The sequence below is a fragment of the Schistocerca piceifrons genome, chromosome 11 (assembly GCF_021461385.2).
Source record: "Schistocerca piceifrons isolate TAMUIC-IGC-003096 chromosome 11, iqSchPice1.1, whole genome shotgun sequence".
Classification (NCBI taxonomy): Eukaryota; Metazoa; Arthropoda; class Insecta; order Orthoptera; family Acrididae; genus Schistocerca; species Schistocerca piceifrons.
Genome location: NC_060148.1, coordinates 171,118,998 through 171,135,372, shown reverse-complemented (window position 1 = coordinate 171,135,372; position 16,375 = coordinate 171,118,998). Strand labels below are relative to the sequence as shown.

The following is a 16,375-nucleotide window of genomic DNA, read 5'->3' as shown; positions in this document are numbered from 1 at the left end:
CGCTACCTGGCGAAGGGGCAGGCGTGGCAAATGTCCGGCGTTCGTCCAGACATCGCTGCATGAGCAACGAACTGAAGAATCCCGGGAGGGTGAGTACGTGCAGCAGGGGGGGGGGGGGGGGGCGGAGCGCAGGGACCAGCAGTGAGCAGCGCGCACCAGCCCGTGCTCTCGCGGTCAGCGTAGCCGGGTTCGATTCCCGGCCGAGTCTCTCGGCTGGCGCCCGTCACCGCAGCTCATCTTCACCTCTGCCCGACTGCTGAGGCAGCTCTTCCTGGTGGCTGGGGGACTCTACTGGGAGCGTCGCGAACTCAGTGACGAGGGAGGAGAGGAGAGGAGAGGAGAGGAGAGGAGAGGAGAGGAGAGGAGAGGAGAGGAGAGGAGAGGAGAGGAGAGGAGAGGAGAGGCTGACTGACACTCGACGAACCACTTTTATAACCGGAACGATAAACGATACAATTTGTCTTGTCAAACTATGCCAACATACGAACAATCACATCTTTCATATAAGCTGAAGGAAACATTCTTCCACCTGAAAACTTCATGTGGCCTACACATTTTTTATGGCCCGGTGTTTTACGCACCAGTGTGAAACATCGCTCTCGAAGATATGAAGTGTACCCAATCTACCATTGTGAATCCAACAGTATGCTCTCATCCGCGCAATCCTAATTCGTTAATTGCTCTATTGCAACACATGTCTCGTGTAACAACCAAATCTAAACGGGAAGTGGTACCGAATTAATACTGTGATGCGGAGTGCAGTAAGACTGAGTAACCGCCTGCATCACGTTGCGGTATGTGGAGGAGGGTACTGTGCGCACTCTCGGCCTCGCCGCTGCGCACTTCCCTGCCGGCGAGGCCGCTGACGTCACCGGCCGACCCTGAGCTGCCGACACGCAGTTATCTGACCTGCGGTGCGCGGACACGGACGCCCGCTTCCTGCGGCCAGACTGCTGTTTGGCAGCGCCAGCGCGCCTCCTCCAGACTCACGGGCTTGCAGCGAAATGAGCACGAGGGCGAAATCCGGAAACTGCAGCCAATACAGACGCTTACAGACCCACTCGCCATTCGCGAGCGGAACAGGCATAAGCGGGTAGTATTATGAAGAACAATCGGCACTTCTGCAGTTTAGGGGGTAAATGCGCTGATCACGAGGAAAGTACCTATTTTTTGAGTAAACGCGTATTTCTGAACATATAAGCACATATATGCACGGAATACCAAAACGTTTCTTATTTCAAAAATTGTGTGTTACAATCATATCTGATGCGTTTCGTACGGATGAAAAAAAAAATAGATCAATTAACTCCCTCAAAAATTTTTTTTTATCAGAAATGACGTATTGCATATGTATGCACGGAATTTCAAAACCTTTTTTTTTGCAAAAAAGATGGAATTAATAACAAAATTTTCTCAAAAAATCGTATTTGTTTATTTTGCACAGATGTACATTAAAGCTCGAATCACAGATTAGATAAAAACAGCTACCTCAAGTTAATTTGCGGCATTGCGATAGATTTTTCGAACACGCTCAATGAGACTGTGGAATGGCTTTTCCCCAAAACGTTGACGCCAGAGAAATTCCGCAGAGCACGGTGAGTTCCGAAACGCCTTTTATTTTTTTCTTCAGCTTTTTGGCAGACTGACTCCACGTGATCTGTGGTATCGTTTGTAAAGGGATCGACAAAATAAAGCGAATGACTGACAGATGATTGCAGCCCATGATACCTATGGTGTTGTAAGCTTGCCAAAAATCGGAAACTACTGTGGTTCCAGGCAAAACATACTGCTGCAGCAAATGCGTAGCATCACGACGTGGCACAGCAACCATGAAGCTTTGCTTTGTCTCAACGCCAAGAGCCATTGCTGCCGCACACTATGACCTTTACTTTCTCCTGAAGAAGCAGCTCTCGTCTATTTCAACAGTATGGCCAGGGCCGCACAAAACTATTGGCTCAATTACGAAATATTCATGGCAGATATCCCTACAAAATTGGCACCAATCGACCACAGTCTAATCACTGCCAATTTTGAGCTCCCTCATTAAAAACTTTTGCTTATTGAGTTCGAAAGCCCACATGTAAGACAGTCGCAAAATTTTAGAAATGTCCGAATGACTGCCAGCAAAAAAATGACATTTTCCTGACTGAACATTTCATTCTGCAGGCCCTGCCAACGGAGCAGCGCCAAATATCGCCATCTTTCCCTGTAGTTTTCTCCTGTGTATCCAACACAATTCCCATTTTCACACACCTTATCGTTCTTCAAAGGACCTTGTTGCCTAGCCCATTGTATAGAACTTTGGGTGTTCTCCGTGACATGGTATAAATCTTCCATTAGAAAGTCACTCACATCTCGAAAACTTCTCGCCATTTTGGCACAGACAGTAATATACGATACTTCAAAACAGACAGCCTCAACAGAAAAATATAGATTGTTGGGCGCACTGATCAACATATATATAACTGTGAGCAACAGGGACATATACCATATGCAACAATATGCAAAGCCAACTATAGCTATCATGGTTAGGATGTATGAAACTGTAAGCTTTACCTACGGGTAAAGACTGAAGAAATATATTAAAGAGTCTGCAGCATATTGGCAAGTTGGTCGAAGCAGACAGTTAATTGATCTTTTTTTGCATCCATATGAAAATAAGTACTTTTTTGGTATTCCGTGCATATATATGCTTATATCTTCAGAAATACTCGTTCCCTTCAAAAAAAGGCACTTTTCTCGTGATCAGCGCATGGACAATATAAACTGCATAAGAGCCGAAACATCGTGTTGAGCATAATAGTATTTTAGTCGATACTAATGCCCTCCGTGGTACTATCCGTCGGCAATTACGACAGTATTACATCGGTTGCATTCCAGGGCTCCGTACATTAAACACGAGGCAATTTTATTGAGAAGAAGACCAAGTCCGAAGTATGCTACCTATTTATTCGGGTGTACTTTCTTTCACGGTTTCACTTCTAAACCGGAGTAACATTTGTTTCGTAACTGAGCATTTCTGAGCGAACTCTTAATTTTCTTTCATTTCTATTCGGCCATTTAGTAGCAAGCTGGATCTATTCTGCCTGCATAGCCCGAGTAACAGTGTGAGATACACGTTGCCGCCTCTTCGGGTCACTAGAGCAACTTTTTTTCAGAGTAAACTGAGCACATTATTGGTAATTAGAACAGCATGCACTTCGCCGCTCTTTACACTGAATTTGACGTATTGCTACCGGCAAAAGTTCCAGTACTTTTTTGTAAACAAAGCTACGACAGTTCGGAGAACAGGGCGTCGTTCTTGGAGCGTGTTGTGACCACAAGTACAGTCACTCCACAAACTGTTCGACCGGCCGTGGCGCATAGACTATAACACAGTCATACAAATATCGCTGAGAAACGAATAGTAACTATTTCCTTACATCGGTTGATTTCGACACTTGGCAATAAACCGGTCTTCACCTATATTTGTGACCAAACGCACGCTACGTAAGACCGCCAAACGGGTCCCGCCCCACTGGGCAACAGCCGCGCCGACACACGGCCTCTCGCGTTCGTTCGCGTTCCACCCAGCCCACCGAACAGCTGCCTCTCCGTTCACTCATACTCACGCCATATAGGTCGAGAGCGTTGCGAAACTATAAACGAAGAGATACGTGCCTCAGGTTGTTTCGACGAGGAAAATGTTTTGGAGAAACCGCCGGTACACACAGCAGCACAGCTACGAGTATTACACACAGGTTCAATCGCAGCAGAAAGTACGAAAACAAATCGCGAAGCGGTCGTGCTGCAGTTCTGTCCGAGATGGAGAAACGGCAGCTACTTCGAGAAGAAGTCATCAAAAATTCGAAACAGAGCGCCCCACACCTCGCTACTGGTTTTCGTGTGCGTACAGGAAGGCCTGTTTCTGCACGAACAGCCCGCAGAAAACCGTACGTCAGTAAAGTGAATAGAAGAAAGCTAGTTGCATTTCAAAGGGAACACAAATCAGGTGCGTTTGGTTTCTGCAGGAAGGTTGTATTTACTGACGAGAATGGATTTGAGCTGTTTACGTGTAAAGGGCGCGTAACAGGGTGGAGAAAAAAGTATTCTGAATTTGAACAGAGAAATTTAACAGCCCCAGTTACACATGGTTTCAGTACATGTGTGAGGCTGCTCATTGATGGCATTATTGACCACAAGATGCACCATAAATACCCTAAAAACAGTACTGTGAATCATATGGGTATTATATTTTCACACAAGACATTAATTCAAAACGTGCTGCTCTAACTGTGGCTCTTGTATAACAGGCCCCACTGGATGCAGACACCCCAGGCACTAATCCTATCGACAATTTGTGGCATTTGCTCGACCAAAACATCACGTCAGATATCAATAGAAAGGAGTAATGCCGTAAAATTACAGTGCAAACAACACAATCTCTGGTGAAATCCACTCCAAGCAAGAATGCCAGCGATTATAGGAGGAAAGCAGGCCCTACTAACAACATTCTATGTTCAAAGTGTGATTTACAGTACTGCAGACGAATACTGATTTTGCGTCTTACATTGCCTATCTGTACTTCTGAATGCTCAAACGTGTTTATTCACGGAGCAAACCTGTGTTTCTTTATTGCATTCTCATTTTCACTGATCAATAAGGACGTGCTTGTACCTGCTTCGTTTCCATCCGCCAGTTTTCGACCCTTTATACACCCTTAAACATACGATCACGTATTAGACGAACACTTTGCGGAGTCACTGTGTCACCGGATAGCCGACATTCCGTGTCTGCAGCTCCGAGCACGTTTAGACTAGACTGTAAATACAACACGACGGTATCTCCAGCTTTAAGAAAGATTTCGACACCTCGGCGGCACATTACGCAGCGTTTTACGGCCTAAGGTGTGCATGGCGTACGTCAGACGGCGCCTACATTCCTAGACCCAAATTCCACGAATTACGTTGCATGTATTCCTAAAATATGAAGCACAATTAAGGAAAATAATTAAAAGGTAACTGTCATTGTGACACACACACACACACACACACACACACACACACACATACACAGAGTGGTCTATTGATCGAGACCCGGCCAAATATCTCACGAAATAAGCGTCAAACCAAAAAACGACAAAGAACGAAACTTGTCTAGCTTGAAGGAGGAAAACAGATGGCGCTGCCACAGGTCAAACGGATATCAACTTTTTTTTTCTTTTAATAGGAACCCCCATTTTTTATTATATATTCTTGTAGTACGTAAAGAGATGAATGTTTCAGTTGGACCACTTTTTCCGCTGTGTGATAGATGGCGCTGTAATAGTCATAAGCATATGGCTCACAATTTGAGGCGAACAGTTCGCAACAGGTACGATTTTAAAATTAAAATACAGAACGTAGGTAAGTTTGAACATTTTATTTCGGTTGTTTTAATGTAATACATGTACCTTTGTGATCTTATCATTTCTGAGAATGCATGCTGTTACAGCGTGATTACCTGTAAATATCACATTAATGCAATAAATGCTCAGAATGATGTCCGTCAACCTGAATGCATTTGGCAATACGTGTAACGACATTCCTCTTAACAGCGAGTAGTTCGCCTTCCGTAATGTTCGCACGTGCATTGACAATGCGTTGACGCAAGTTGTCAGGCGTTGTCGGTGGATCACCATAGAAAATATCCTTTAACTCTCCCCATAGAAAGAAATCCGGGGACGTCACATCCGGTGAATGTGCTTCGACGACCAATCCACCTGTCATGAAATATGCGACTCAATAGCGCTTCAACCGCTCGCGAGCTATGTGCCGGATATCCATCGAGTTGGAAGTACATCGCCATTCTGTCATGCAGTGAAATATCTTCTAGAAACATCGGTAAAACATTACATGGGAAATCAGCATACATTACACCATTTAGATTCCGATCGATAAAATGAGGGCCAATTATCCTTCCTCCCATAATGCCGCACCGTACATTAACCCGCCAAGGTCGCTCATGTTCCACTTGTCGCAGCCATCGTGGATTTTCCGTTGCCCAGTAGTGCATATTATGCCGGTTTACGTTACCGCTGTCGGTGAATGACGCTAAGTAGAACGCGTGCAAAAAATCTGTCATCGTCCCGTAATTTCTCTTGTGCCCAGTGGCAGAACTGTACAGGACGCTCAAAGTCGTCGCCATGCAATTCCCGGTGCGCAGAAATATGGTACGGGTGCAATCGATGTTGATGTAGCATTCTCAACACCGACGTTTTTGAGATTCCCGATTCCCGCGCAATTTGTCTGCTACTGATGTGCGGATTAGCCGCGACAGCAGCTAAAACGCCTACTTGGGCATCATCATTTGTTGGAAGTTGTGGTTGACGTTTCACATGTGGCTGGACACTTCCTGTTTCCTTAATTAACGTAACTATCCGGCGAACGGTCCGGACACTTGGATGATGTCCAGGATACCGAGCAGCATACTTAAGACACGCCCGTTGGGCATTTTGATCACAGTATCCATACAACACAATATCGACCTTTTCCGCAATTAGTAAACGGTCCATTTTAACACGGGTAATGTATCACGAAGCAAATACCGTCCGCACTGGCGGAATGTTACGTGATACCACTTATACGTTTGTGACCATTATAGCGCCATGAATCACGAAGCGGAAAAAGTGGCCCACCTAAAACATTCAAATTTCTCTACGTACTACACGAATATGTAATAAAAAAGGGGGGTTCCTATTTTTAAAAAAAACGCAGTCGATATCCCTTTGACCTATGGCAGCGCCATCTAGTGGGCCAACCGTAGCGCCATCTGGCTAAATGAGTGTTCCTGTTTAAAAAAACGCAGTTGATATCCGTTGGACCTATAGCACCGCCATCTAGCGGGCCGAAAAGGTACTTTACACTAGGCGACAGAAACTAAGGAACAAATGGCTTTGAGCACTATGGGACTTAACAGCTAAACTAAGGAACAGACACTCACGGTTTCTCGACGTCGAAGCCCCCGAGTAATGCGTTCGTCTCGGAGCGATGTTCCGGCAACACTTGTACGACGTCTTCTGGCAACCTTTCTCGGAAGAATTCGTCAGAGCAACTGGCCGAGAAGTGTACTTCCGCACTGCTAAACTGGCAGGTCTCCAGTAGCGGAAAAGTTCTCCTCGCCTCTGTGGCGGCACAGAATGGCCACCTCACGTCAGTCGCGACCGGGTGACGTAATTCACGCACGCGGTCACGTCTGCACTGGTTCACACTAGGGCAGAAGGCCAGCGTGGGAGGCGCGCCGCCGTGCCGCTGTGTGGGCGGCAGGGGCGTAAGTAGGGGAGGCGGGCCGGCCACAGCCGCTGCCCCCGCGTGCCGCCCCACGGCGTCACGCCCCCGCAACAGAGGAAGGCCACTACTTAGTGTTACTTAAGCATCAATAGCCGACACACTATTGACGGTGTTCTTCAAAACTATTGATACGCGCCAAAGAAACTGGTATAGGTATAGTCTGTCTGTAAACTGAAGAGCGAGCAGCGCCTTTGGTGGGGGAAGTGGCCTTTCCCGGAAGAACGCTGCCACTGGCCTACAGGGCCACCCAAAATCAGTTGCCCTGTTACCCGTCTAGCGGTGTAGTTCAGCGTGCAGTGATATACTGATATACGTCGTTTCTGTTTGTGGAATCTTTGTTGCCAGCGTCAGTCAGTTGACTTTGTGTACTCACTGATATACTTCAGTATCCCGAAGTGATGGATAATCGCCCTGCATTGCAAGAAAATGTGCGGAATACGAAGAAGAGGAGGTATTTGCGGAGTAACGAGCGTTCGATCGTCTCTAACGTTATTACAGCGTGTGTTAAGGAGGCAACACAAAAAGAACTGTTGGTTAACATTAACAGCCCCAATCAAAGGGCTGCAGTTTATGCAAACGTCAGCCTCGCCACTATAGGACGCATAAGGAAGGAACGTGAAAACAAGCCGCATGGTTTACTGGAATCGCCGCGAAGGAAAACTGATAATTTAGGGAGGAAACCCATCGTCATAGACAGTTTCACAAAATCAGTCATTCGACAAACGATGGAGGACTTTTACATAAACCAAAAAATAGTGCCGACATTACGGAAATTGCTTAATGCCGTGAAACAAAAAATACATTTTCCTTGGCAGAAAGATGTTTTACACAAGACATTGCGTGAAATGGGATTTACCTGGAAAAGATCTGTAAGTAAACGAAAGATTCTCGTAGAAAGAACGGATATAATTGACTGGCGATGTAAGTATCTGATCCAAGTGAGGAAATTAAGGGAGCTAGGCAGAAAATTCTTTTATATTGATGAAACTTGGGTGGACAATAACATTACTTACAGACAATGTTGGCAGGGCCCTGGCGTTGAGGGCATTATGGACAATGTTAGCGGAAGCAATAGGATTATAGTGGTGAATATTGGATCAAAAGATGGGTTCTTACCCAACACACAGTTGGTTTATAAAGCGGGTTGTGCAACAGGAGACTACCATGGGCAAATGAACTACGAAAATTTTTCTAATTGGATATCGAATAAAGTGATTCCGAATCTGCCACCGAACTGTGTTATTGTTATGGACAACGCTTCATATCACAACAAGGAACACAACAAAGCTCCAACTAGGTCCTCGAATAAAAGCGAAATGATTGAATGGTTATTAAAAAATAAGGTGGAAGCTGAGTTGACAATGAGAAAAACAAAATTATTTGATTTAATTAAACAACATAAGCCGGAAGACAAAGTATTTGAAATTAATAAAATACTTGAAGCCCATGGACACACTGTGCTGCGACTTCCACCATACAACTGTGACTTAAATCCAATTGAAATGGCGTGGGCAAAGCTCAAGAATTTCGTCAGAGGAAGAAATATTCTTGGAGATATTTGCATGACGAAGTTGCTGCAGTTGGTGAAAGAATGTATGTAGACATTTTCTGAGCTTCCATGTTTTATTCCGAACTAAATTTTGCCGTAACCGAAAGAGAGCGTATACAAAAACTTGTCCCAATTGTTACAGGTTTTGAAACGATAAGTCAAGATGACTGGAGTGCATACTGCCTCCACGTGGAGAAACTTGAAAGAGAATATTGGGTTAAGGATGGGGTTATGGAAGACGTAATAGACGCTATAGTTATTAATTTAGAAAGTGATGACGACGAGGACGACGACGACGACGACGACAGTAATGATAGTGACAATGTTGATGATGACCTCTAAAATACGATGTATGTAAACAGGCAATGAATATTTTTTTGAAAAATATGTTGTGTGTTCTTTCAAGCCTGACTCTGCTCATACACTATGAAATTTCTTTTGGTAGAAATGTAGTACATGGTAGTAAAAGATTTTCCAAGATAAATACGGTCAAATGTTGTCCAAAGCAATAAATACCATTATCACTTGTTGTACAAAACCAGGAATAACTTGAAAGCTTCATGGTAAAATCAATTAACGTTTCGCTAGCAGAACGTGATTCAATCACGTAATACATTTAATGCCTAGAGAACAGCAGCATTTGAATATACTCTGTCACTAAAACTCTATCTCGGTTACTATTCACATGATTCTAAGGAATATTGCTTAAAACATGTGTGCAATAGCTAATCTAAACACTACTGCAATTTCTTTCGAGACACGTATACCGATTCTGGACTTCTATGTAAAAAGCTTGACATACAAGGTGCGTTCACATATTAATTTTTATTTTTTGGTAAGAACTTTACTTGTTAATCTACAACAATGTTATCGTATTCAAAATATTCCCCAGTACATGCTATACACTTATGCCAGTGCTTTTTCCAATTCCCAAAACACTTTAGGAATTATTTCCTCGGGATAGTTCATAGGCCTTTTGACTGCATTTTTAATCTCACCCATTCTTGTAAAACTGCTGTCCTTTAAGGCCTGCTTTGAAATGTTTATACCACTTGTGTGTTCTGGGTTTACTCATAAGAGACTCACCAAAAGCAATATTTAACATTCCTAAAAATTTGATACACTTTATTCCATTCTTATAACAAAATTTAGTACAGATTCTCTAATCTATTTTTATACAAAACAAATAATAGTTGATGCTACCAAAACACATATAACTTTTTTGACAACTGAGAGCCGGCCGCGGTGGTCTAGCGGTTCTGGCGCTGCAGTTCGGAACCGCGGGACTGCTACGGTCGCAGGTTCGAATCCTGCCTCGGGCATGGGTGTGTGTGATGTCCTTAGGTTAGTTAGGTTTAAGTGGTTCTAAGTTCTAGGGGACTTATGACCTAAGATGTTGAGTCCCATAGTGCTCAGAGCCATTTGAACCATTTGACAACTGAGAACTGGGTAAATACCCAATATGCAAAACATTGCACAGATACTTTTGAGACATGTTTACGAAGAGAGTGGCAAAAAAAGCAGTGCAAACCGAACTAATACAAAACACGGAATTATAAATTTCTGCTTACTTTTTAAACACTCTTCGTGTTGCAAGAATTGTTAAGTTCCAATGCAGACCCTTTAAAGAAAACTTCTACATTTTAGTAAGAACAAGCCTTAAATTCTACAGGTTGATTGCACTATATCTGGTTCGTCTTACGAATAGAGGAACATACATTCACATGAAGAGGCATTCGGTTCTATGTTTGTAGTAGAATACTGACTTCCGTTCTTATGTTAATATTATTTACTCTATAATGTTTTGTTTCGAAGAAGCTATCGTCTTTTGTTTTCCTTATACTCTTAATGCATTTGTCTAAAAATAAACACAGCCGGGACGTATCTGTACGCGGCGTCGCCACAGATATGAAGCGCGCACCGCCGCAGGGCCGGTACTACGTTGTGAAACAGCCTGTAGAAGCGCCCTGTGACGTAGCAGGGTAGGCAGAGTGGGGACTCGCTCGCTCGCTCTTCAGTTTACAGACAGACTCTATACGTATTCAGACACAATATAAACACGCAGAATATGGCGCTGCGGTCGGCAACGCCTGTGTAACACAAAAGTGGCGCAGTTGTTAAGCTAGACGCAAATTAAGACGCGTATAGCGCGACCCAGTGCAGCGCGCGTTTTCGTAACTTCACAGGTTCAAATGGGACTGCTCGAACTGCGACGCGACGCGACTGGGACGCGACGCGCGTCTGCGCCAGGTCGCGCGGCGCTCTGGTTGCGGCACAGTTTCTCGCGCCGCGCGAGCACTGAGGCAGGGATGGGGCGGGGAGGCAGTCCTGCCGTATGTCCACTTGGCATGGCGCATATGGCCAGTGAAAGTACTGCCCATCCGAAAAATACGGCCTTGCTGTATACTGTATTTTACTGTCACTGAGGTATGTTTCGTTTTGCGCCGTTTAAGCGCTCCATCTATTTTCGTTAGTACATAATAGTTTTCAGTTACATACATCTGTACAGTTCTTTCGTTTTGTTTATTCTTTTGTCAAGAACAATGCACGGTTCAATAACTGGTGAGCCATTAGCAACGCGGATTATATTTTCTGCCTCCAGAATGTTTTCAGATCGGAAGAACGGACAGACGTGAAGGAAGTGATTAAGGAAGTAAGGAATATTATAAAATCACGTGATTTAGAGGCAAGGCAGGAAAGTAAAACACGGTTATCTACTTGTTGCCTGTTACGCTGACGTATCTCTACGATCTGTTGCAAAAAGTCGAAAACGTGTAATTTCCACAGATATGACCCCTTTGTGCATCTGGAAAAAATCGTCCAAAGGAATGTAGTACGCATGTTCCACTATCGTTATTTGGATACTGATGTAATGAGAGACATTATACTATGTACATGTGGACATCACATTTCCACGGCAAGCTAGAAACAGTCGAAAAACAGTCACAAATAATCATCTTTTAATTGGCTCGCCATGTTGAGAGAAACGATTTCAATTGTTGCATACACAGTGTGAGCATTAATAAACGAATTATGCAACAGGCTACACAAATAAAAAAAATGTCGGTATTATTACGAAAGTAGGAGTTTCCTGAAAGAGTGTGGTAATTAAATATATTTAATTTGTTGAAATGTGTTGCTGACAAAGGCACCTCTACTTTCATGACAATGTTTTTCGAACTATCGCTCACGAGGCACAAATGGCTGCCTTCCACATTACTTTCGTGCGCATTATGCTCAGCTGCTGACAATGCACTGACCACTGTGTTGTGCGACAGATCATTTTTTTTATTTTTCTCAGTAAGAACTATTTTATTCGCGAACTGCACATTGTGAGTTTTGCAAGCCGTATGTGAGTAACCAGCATCTGGCGTCTTCCTATCATTCCGCCTGAAAGAGCGCTCGTCATTAATTTAAATCATGCTCAGATCAAGAGAAGGAATAAAATCCTTGGGCAAGTTTCCATTCCTGTCGCTCAGTGTCAAAAATACCGATGGGTTATGGGGATTCAACCAAAATTCCAACAGAATTGGCAGTCTTTGTGTGAGTTGTTGAAGTTTTCTGATTCGAAGAAACATCACCATTTATGAGTAACGTCCACATTTCTCTTGTTGACAGGTTTAATAGTACTTCCATTGTCAAAACAAAGCGTAATTAGCACAAACTCATCTCAGCAGCTACTGCGACAGAATTCTGAAACAGAGTCCCTCATTCAACAAGTAATTGGCAACAAAGACCTCAATAGGTTACGAAACTTTGGAGTAACATAAGAGAAGAAATTTGACGTTTATTTTTATACTAGGGAACCCTTGTTTCACTATATCAATTCTTTTATCTCGGCGGCTCGCGCATGCCCGCCCAGACGCGGGAGATTGCTGCGTTGCCAGTTGCAAACGACACACGCGCTAGGAAATCCGAAGAACTTCTGGTCGTGTGTAAAGTACACAAGCGGCAAGACGCAGTCAATACCTTCGCTGCGCAGTGCCGATGGTACTGTTACCGACAACTGTGCCGCTAAAGTGGAGTTATTGAACGCAGTTTTCCGAAATTCCTTCACCAGGGAAGACGAATGGAATATTCCACAATTCGAAACACGAACAGCTGCTAGCATGAGTTTCTTAGAAGTAGATACCTTAGGGGTTGCGAAGCAACACAAATCGCTTGATACGGGCCAAGTCTTCAGGTCTAGATTGTATACCGATTAAGTTCCTTTCAGATTACGCTGATACAATAGCTCCCTACTTATAAATCATATACAACCGCTCGCTCACCGACAGATCTGTACCTACAGGTGGAAAATTGCGCAGGTCGCACCAGTGTGTAACAAGGGTAGTAGGAGTAATCCATCGAACTACAGACCTATATCATTGACGTCGGTTTGCAGTAGGTTTTTGGAGCATATACTGTACTCAAACATTATGAATAACCTCGAACGGAACGATCTATTGATACGTAATCAGTTGTGCTACTGGATTCGTGACTTCCCGTCAGGAAGGTCGCAGTTCGTAGTAATAGACGGCAAATCGTCGAGTAAAACTGAAGTGATATGAGGTGTTCCCCAGGGAAGCGTCCTGGGACCTCTGCTGTTCCTGATCTATATAAATGACCTGGGTGACAATCTGAGCAGTTCTCTTAGGTTGTTCGCAGATGATGCTGCAATTTACCGTCTAGTAAGGTCATCCGAAGACCAGTATCAGTTGCAAAGCGATTTAGAAAAGATTACTGTATGGTGTGGCAGGTGGCAGTTGACGCTAAATAACGAAAAGTGTGAGGTGATCCACACGAGTTCCAAAAGAAATCCGTTGGAATTCGATTACTCGATAAATAGTACAATTCTCAAGGTTGTCAATTCAACTAAGTACCTTGGTGTTAAAATTACGAACAACTTCAGTTCGAAAGAACACACAGATAATATTGTGAGGAAGGCGAGCCAAAGGTTGCATTTCATTGGCAGGACACTTAGAAGATGCAACAAGCTGTCTAAAGTGACAGCTTACACTACACTCGTTCGTCCTCTGTTAGAATATTGCTGCGCGGTGTGGGATCCTTACCAGGTGGGATTGGTTCAAATGGCTGTGAGCACTATGGGACTTAACATCTGAGGTCATCAGTCCCCTAGAACTTACAACTACTTAAACCTAACTAACCTAAGGACACCCCACACATCCATGCCCGAGGCAGGATTCGAACCTGCGACCGTAGCAGTCGCGCGGTTCCAGACTGTAGCGCCTAGAACCGCACGGCCACCGCGGCGGCCCAGGTGGGATTGACGGAGGTCATCGAAAGGGTGCAAAAAGGGGCAGCTCGTTTTGTATTATCACGTAATAGGGGAGAGAGTGTGGCAGATATGATACGCGAGTTGGGATGGAAGTCATTAAAGCAAAGGCGTTTTTCGTCGATGCGAGATCTATTTACGAAATTTCAGTCACCAACTTTCTCTTCCGAATGCGAAAATATTTTGTATAGCCCAACCTACATAGGTAGGAACGATCATCAAAATAAAATAAGAGAAATCAGAGCTCGAACAGAATGGTTTAGGTGTTCGTTTTTCCTGCGCGCTGTTCGGGAGTGGAATGGTGGAGAGTATAATTGTGGTTCGATGAACCCTCTGCCAAGCACTTAAATGTGAATTGCAGAGTGATCATGTAGATGTAGATGTAAGAGAAGCAACGCCATAGTATAGTATAGTTCGCAAACATAGCGTATACTTTCCGTATGGTCGATTTTAGTTGCCACAAAGTTGAGAATGAAATGTGGACAAGATATCTAAATTTCATATAAAATTTACTGTATAACAATATCTCATTAAAGTACCTGATAGGTGACGTATGTAATATTGAGAAATATTCCGTCTTTCGCGACTGTAATAAAACTTATTTCTACCACAGTCATTTCGCTTTTTTCCAAAACGTTCTGATTAAAACAAAGTTGGCGAACTACACAAAACTGAATTCTGGGCGTAATAAAACATAGAAACTAAAATATATTGTGAGTGAGGCACAGTGCGCAAACAATTTGTATTTGTCACAACGGATAGCAAATACTTGCCAAAACATAGATCAGTCGACGAAAACATTGAATATGACGTTGCCAAAGCAGCCAAGCAAACAATTGCGTCAGACAATCAAGTAGCTCGGCAACGTACGAGCCGAAATTCTGCCCTCAATAATACTTTTAATACTGTCGCGAAAGAATATATCTCAATATGAATAGTAGAACAGCGACTGCGGAAGAGAAGATATACAAACAAAACAGATAACATGAATGATGTTTGTGTGACTTTTCGCTGTTTTTAATTGCTGTGAAAAGAAATACTGGAGGACGAAATTAGAAAAACCGAGAACTTATTGTTATTATAATGAAGAGACAAAGCACTAGAAATTTCAAAAAAATACATTCAAATTCATGCAGTTGGACACTTTGATATTGTTTATAATTAAAGAAAATATCAAGCTCCGAACAAGGTTTCTTTTAATCTCATTTTGTTCGTGTTTGTTCGTTTCATCTGCTCGTGGCGGACGTCGCAAGACACCCGTTTTGGTTCGTCGTTGATCAATTAACTCAGTTTTTTTTTTTTTATTACAGAGGGCAGATAACCCTCTGACCGAACACGCCGAGTTAACCGTGCCGGCATGAAGGTTTGAACTCGGCACCTTTTGCGTAGCCCCTATGCACCTTAACCATTATGGCAACGCAGCTCGTCGGTGAACAGAACTCCGGGAGGATTCTAAAAAGGACGCAAAATACCGACAAACGCTGTTGGTATGACTATGAATTACTCACGTTTCGTCGAAGTACAATAGGAAATAGACAATTACCGCTGTTCTTTATTGCGAAAAAAGAGGTTCGCGATAATGATACAAACGCCTTTCCTTGATATCGCCTGAATTAGTAGGATTATTGCTTGTTTGGTTTAATTAATAGAATATGAAGCAATTGGTATAAAGAATGCTTTTCCCAAACATTCTATAAAAGTCTGCTATCATGACATTGCTTTTGTTCAGTTACTTTATTTATAACTGAACGTTTGTAAACTGAAGACACTCGTCCGTGCTCTGCACTGCAGTCGAGCTCCGGCAACGTCGTTCTCTGTTCATTGGCTGACTGTTTTGTGACGTCAGATGCGCGGAACGAACCTAAACCCGGCCGCCGTCATAAATGACGCGCACTATGACTGTCGATAACTCTTAAAAAATTAGTGACTGGAGTGAAAAAAAAGGAAGTCAATTTGCGCTTAGCCTCACATCGGTTACTGCTGCTACAACGGCAGGTTAACAACAGTGAAGTAAGTTGGAACGTGGTGTGACAGTCGGCGGACTAGCCATGGGACAAAACATCTCCGAGGTAGCGATCAAGTGGGGTTTTCCCCGAACGACAATTTCACGAGTGTACCGTGAATATCAGGAATCCAGTAAAACAACATCCCAAAACATTCACGAGTCTATAGAAGACGATTTCATTATAAACGACCCGATAATGACGATAGTGCAGAGGCTAATAATTGATCGTTAGTTTATCG

General features: G+C 43.5%; 1 protein-coding gene across 3 annotated transcripts in view; it reads right to left on the bottom strand.

The window, feature by feature from the left end:
* Positions 1 to 16,375, bottom strand: part of LOC124720417 (speckle-type POZ protein-like) — a 54,328-nt gene that overhangs the window by 23,711 nt on the left and 14,242 nt on the right. The gene's annotated exons all lie outside the window — the stretch shown is intronic.